Here is a 6,261-nt window from a genome sequence, read left to right as displayed (position 1 = left end):
ATATCTATGAATTTTCTGTACGGCGCATCGTTAGCTAGTGATGAAAATCAGAATGAGCCAGAAACAATTTTCTCCCATGTAATCCTTATGAAAAATGGGAAAGTGCGATGCGCAACCTCTTAATGTTAAGATTGAGAGTTAAAATTTTGAAAGACGTATTTTCGTGCTGAAATGGAAGTTCTCAACTTGTTTGGAAGTAAAAAAAATTACTTTTTTTATACTATCTAGCTGTACATTCAAAATACTTGTAAAATTGATTATTCGATATTATAATGAATGTGACTTATAGTTGAGACCTCAAGAAACAAGAAGATATTTTTCCAGTATTTTGGGTATTATAAAGTTTTAAGTGGTTTAATGTGCCGCGAATGCAAACGGCTCATGTTTACCTTTGGTGAGGTACGAAAAAACGGAGTATGGTTTCAGGATGAGGGCTTACATAGCTTTACAGCACATGATGTGAATGCAAATATGTCGATATATTGTCGATTGATGTTCCCAACACAGAAGAAAAGTTAAAAATGGCAGTTTTGATTATTTCAAAAACTCTTGCAATTGAAATATTTCCCGAGATGTGCGATGCCATGATGGCTAACATCACGGTCGCCTACACACAATCCACATTCTACTGAAATCATACATGCTGTGAGTACCAATAGCTATTTTGTTGAGTAAAAATGATTTTTGCCTACCGATGAGATTTAATATTAACAATGTGTACTTATAACCAATTACCGGCGAATAAAATTGATGAGTTTTTGATACATAATGGAATTGAACACAGGTCAATCAAATGAATTTACTCGAAGCGCTTGCGCATTGACAAGCTTTTTTTGCTAATTGTCGAAATACCCTCTGTTCGCCTGCATTTTTGTGATCATGATTAATTCATATTTTATTGTCGATATTTTTATTATTAATTATGACTGATTTACGATTCTGATTTATGGGTGGATTCAATTCAATGGATCAGGGGCGATAACGTCGGAAATGAACCAAGTCAACGTAGAGTGAAATATGTTTTGGATGACGGTGAATGGCTTATACGGGCAGAACACATTATCGCAGCAAAGTTGTGAGCGAAGAACAATTTTCAACAATGTTGACACCTGATCCAATAGTACTCCACATTCATACACCAGTACGAAGTTACGGGCAAAACAAGAAATAACTCTATTTAAAATAGTCTCGGGAATCATTGATTGAAACGGGGTATCATGATTCCTGATAGCGACGAAGTAGTGAACTTTACTGCAAAACGGTCCTGTGAAACTTGAATTCTTTTGTACTACTAACAGTACAGAATGATCGGTTTGATCGTTGACAGAACATGAGATCAACTGAACACTTGAGAATTTTGTGTACCCTTAAATTCACTCAAATTTCTCTGCTGATTTTTGTAGGGCTTGTGTTGTTGAAAATTCTTCTGTTATCAGAGGCAATTCAATAATGCATTGTTTTGAAGTGACGGAAATCTGGAAATTAGAACGGATTACGTCAACTTGTATGGATTTTCTGAAACACAAACTTTTGGACTGTGCAGCGGAGAGCCTATGATTGAGAGATTAATGTAACGCCTCCAAAGACCATCTAACTTGATCCGTCCAAGAGTAACACCAATTTTTCTAGTTTTTTGGTGGTTTCCACCCCCGGGGGTGGAGCAGTTAATTCGAGCGGGTGGTTTTCCGGGAGCCTTTAATTAGCCTTTGATTACGACCCTCACACTTTTTCGAAATTTGACCTTGTTCCCGTTTTTTTTTAAGTCTGGTTTATCTCAAGCTGGCACCGCCACAGGTTTTTTTTAAAAAACGCCGAGCAATTAATTTGAAGATGAGCAATTCCAAGAGCCTTTAATTCAGGAGTAATTTTGACGTGCGTACGAACTCTGTAAGTTGTTCCGTCCAAGAGTTACACGGGTTTTTCTCGTTTTTGGGTGGTTTCCACCCCTCGAGGGTGGAGCACCTAATTCGAGCGGGTGGTTTTCCGGGAGCCTTCAATTCTGGAGTAATTTTGACCCTCGTACGAACTCTGTAAGTTGTTGCGTCCGAGAGTTAAACCGATTTTTCGAGTTTTTTGGTGGTTTCCACTCCCGGGGGTGGAGCACTTAATTCGAGCGGGTGGTTTTCCGGGAGCCTTCAATTCTGGAGTAATTTTAACACTCGAACAAACTCTGTTAGTTGTTTCGTCCAAGAGTTACACGGATTTTTCTAGTTTTTGGGTGGTTTCCACCCCTCGGAGGTGGAGCACTTAATTCGAGCGGGTGGTTTTCCGGGAGCCTTTAATTAGCCTTTAATTATGACCCTTACACTTTTTCGAAATTTGACCTCGTTCCCGTTTTTTTTCAAGTCTGGTTTATATCGAGCTGGCACCGCCACAGGTTTTTTTCAAAAAACACCGAGCAATTAATTTAAAGATGAGCAATTCCAAGAGCCTTTAATTAGCCTCCAATTATGACCCTTACACTTTTTCGAAATTTCACCTGTTTTCCGTTTTTTCTCGGTGTGGCGGTTCCAGGTTTATGTCAAGCTGGCACCGCCACAGGTTTTTTTTAAAAAACGCGGAGCATTTAATTCGAAAATAGAGCATTTAATTAGCCTCTAATCAGCCCTTAATTATTCCATAGGAAATTTTCCGAATTTCGGATGTGGCGGTTCCAGCTTGATATGGCTAAATTATATTACTGAATAGATCAGATATAATAGTGGAAAAGAAAAAAGAGGAGTACATATGTGAGATTGATCAAGGGTAATGTAACAAAATAACAAAATACCACCTATAATTACCATGATGAGGTAGGGAATAGACTTAACCTAAAAGGGAATGAACGAACTTAGCAATCAGAGCCTCGGTGGCGGTGCTAGATTGACGGCTGCTAACTACAATGCAAAAAGCAGATCAAAGAGTTTAGCCTTGAAGACCGCCAGAGAGGAGGATTGCCGAAGTGATAGGGGTAGACTGTGCCAGAAATAAATAGCCGACAGGAGAAATGAATTTCGGTAGCAAGTCGTGCGATTAGCGAGGATATGAAATGATCATGGGTAATCTGTAATTGCAAGCCTCAAAGAGCGACGTACGTCGGGATCTGATTCAAAAAAAGAATTCCGTAAATAAGTCGGTATAGACGTCAATAGAAGTTGATAAAGAAAAGAGCCTCAAAAGTACAGGCGACGATTCGCTACCGACAGCCATTTCAACTGAAGACGGTAAGGTGTAATATGAGTGTCCCTGCGACAGTTGTAGATATATCGGATGCCACAGTTTACGAGCCTCATCAGTTTAAGATTTAGATAATCAGTAAGGTCGCAATGAACGAGGCTACAGTAATCAAGATGAGGGAGAACTAGAGCATGAACGAGCAGCGTTTTGACTTCCGGTAATAGAATATTTCTATGTTGTTTCAATTTATGCAGGGTTTCGTGGACTCTGCGAGAGATCTGAGCTACTTGAGCGTTCCAAGATAAAACGGCAGAAATAAAGACGCCAAGATTCCTAACTGAGCTAACGTATGGGATACACTGTCCATTTATAGTAACTCGTGGAGGATTGTCGTGACATAGTTTAGTAAGATAGGATGAGCTACCAAGGATAATGGCCTTGGTTTTCGCAACATTGAGCTTCAAGCCGTTTTCCGTCGCCCAATCCGACACCGCCCCTGCATCGATACTGACCCGGCCGAGAGCCGAAGCAATGTCGGTCAGGTGAGTATGCAGATATATCTGGAAACGATCGGTAAATACAATATGCTTCGTGTGGGTGGCTAATATCGTTGATAAAGATAAGAAAGAGAATCGGACCCAGTACCGAGCCCTGGGGAACTCCTGAATGGTTTGTTAAGAAACTAGAATGTGTGCCAAAGAGAGTTTGGACGGCCTGGGCTCGGTTTGAAAGGTAAGAGTGAAACCACCCAACTGCATCAGCAGTCAGCCCGTGACGAATGATCTTAGCCAGTAGTAAACGATGGTTTATACTATCAAACGCCTTCGAGATATCGAAAAGGACTGAAATGGTAACGCATCTATTATCAATGGCTTCTCTCGCATCGTCCAGTAACTTGAGCAGGGCCGACTGGATACTGTAGAATTTACGGAAACCCGATTGATACGAATCTAGTATGGAATTCTGCTCGAGGGAGGGCATAAGTTGAATTGCTACTAGCTTCTCAAAGACTTTCAAAAGATGAGCTAGATTAGCCACAGGTCGAGTATCTGATTCGAAGGCAGGTGGTTCACATTTGTTCAACGGGACGACATAAGCCCGTTTCCAGATCTCATGAAATGAACTATGACGAAGGGAGCAATTGAGAAGGTTTGTCAGAAGAGGTGCTATCAGGTTGAGGTGGTCCCGGAGGTGTAGTTACTGGATATCGTCAGGGCTCTGACCGCGCGATTTAGTAAAACAGGATGGGAGTAGGCGCAGGACTTCGGACTCAAGGACAGGTGAAAACGAAAACTGAGATTGAACCAAAAGTAAATCGTCTTCTAGCAGCTGATCCAACTCATGGGTTGAACAGAGTGGATGGGCATTTGTGATGAAAGTATAAAAAACATTTAGTTGGTCGGTCCCGGAGTGATGTAAGGGGGAGGCCAGCGGACACTTTGCTACAATAAGCCCACGGCGGCCAGGTTCGCGCCAGATGCTTGATACATTGGGGAGATTTGATAAGCGATCATTAAAATATAAATTTCTTCCTCTTTCAATTTCGACTTTGATAGCGCGGCGTAGAGCGCGATATTCAGCCATCGAATCGGCTGTTTTCAGATGTTTTGCCGAGGTATATAAGTTATTTCTAGCGCTTATACGCCGCCTTATTTCTGGCGTAAAACCAGCCCGCTGGAGGTCCCCTGACTTCGCGCATAATCAGCGGTGCACGGGTATCTAGCACGTTAACAATAGATGTACATAAAAACTCTGCCTGTTTGTTTAAATCCGATGAGGAGTCGGAGGGCGGTATGATAGCGATAGAGCAAAGATCGTTTTTTAGAGCTATGAGGTCGCATTTCGGAAATTTACGGCATTTTCTCAACGGAGTGGACCGGCTCGGAGCAAAAACCTACGGTCGCGACGAGCGCCGTCGCCAGCTGAAACCGCCCGGCGACCGACTCGCGCCAAGGCGTCGACCAGTCGCTCCGCGTCCAGCGCGGAGCAGCGGCGGGTCGTTCGCGCCTCCGGCCGACTCGGTACCGAGAGGGGACCGCTCCGCAGTCCGCCTCGACTCGTTCGACCCGGTCAGGTCGTACGAGAGAGACGTGCGAAACTGGTCTCACCGCTTCTTCGCGGACAACCTATCTGCGCCCAGGTGTCTCGGTGCGACGCCGTGACACCCCGGACGCAGGCCGCGAACGCGGCAGGTTTCGGAGAGGATTTTCGGCCGTACGAGGCAGCTCCCGGCAGCGTCGAGGGCAGCGATGCCCGGGACTCGCTGACGCGGCCCACTGCCGTCCGCCGTCAATCATTTGCATTGCGAGCCGATCGGGTCCGGGCCGGTTCATTCCGGCAGACGACCCGTGGATTCGAGGCGACGTCGGCACTTGAACTGTCGCACAAACGAAATTTGACGCGCGGCGCGCGTTTCTTTCGGCGCGCAACCGCGACAGGGCTAACGCACGCGGCGCCACGCTCACGACTACAGAAAGCCGGTGACAACCGTGATTCTAGCATTTTCATGCAAAATTCACATATATGATTACCCTAAACGGTGGATCACTTGGCTCGTGGGTCGATGAAGAACGCAGCTAATTGCGCGTCAACTTGTGAACTGCAGGACACATGAACATTGACATTTCGAACGCACATTGCGGTCCACGGATACAATTCCCGGACCACGCCTGGCTGAGGGTCGTTTAACAACGACAGACTGCTCCGTCGGCAACTTTGCTGCAAAAACCCCCTTTAGGGAATAGCACACTGTGCCTTTGCGAGCGATTGACTGGGCGTTCACCGCCCGTATCGCGCGCCGGTCGCGCGGCAACGGGTCGCGTCGCCTCAAACGAACACGTATGTCACGGTCACGACGCGTCGCCGCGGATCGCGGGGTCGAGCTGTCGCTGCCGTTCGTCACGTTCCGGTGCTAGCGATAGTCCAGAGAACGAACGAATTCGGCACGGCGACACACAGACCAATGATCCGCGCGGTCGGTTTGCCGCTCATGTGAAGAAGTTCCGTCCACGTTTCGCCGCGGGGAGCTCTCAAGTCTCCCGTACGGCGGGCGTTTGCGGTCATTTCCGTGGCTCGAACGTATGAAAAATACGTTGTCCTCGGTCG

General features: G+C 45.5%; 1 non-coding gene across 1 annotated transcript; it reads left to right on the top strand.

Annotated features, from left to right (window-relative positions):
- Nucleotides 1-5,684: 5,684 nt before the first annotated feature.
- LOC124304257 (5.8S ribosomal RNA) lies at nucleotides 5,685-5,839 on the top strand. Its single transcript, XR_006908138.1, has one exon. It is a non-coding gene; the product is annotated as a 5.8S ribosomal RNA (ribosomal RNA).
- The last annotated feature ends 422 nt before the right edge of the window (nucleotides 5,840-6,261 follow it).

This window comes from Neodiprion virginianus, chromosome 4 (assembly GCF_021901495.1).
Source record: "Neodiprion virginianus isolate iyNeoVirg1 chromosome 4, iyNeoVirg1.1, whole genome shotgun sequence".
NCBI classification, from domain to species: Eukaryota; Metazoa; Arthropoda; class Insecta; order Hymenoptera; family Diprionidae; genus Neodiprion; species Neodiprion virginianus.
Note: the sequence above shows the minus strand (reverse complement) of the source record. Positions and strands in the feature narration are given on the sequence as shown.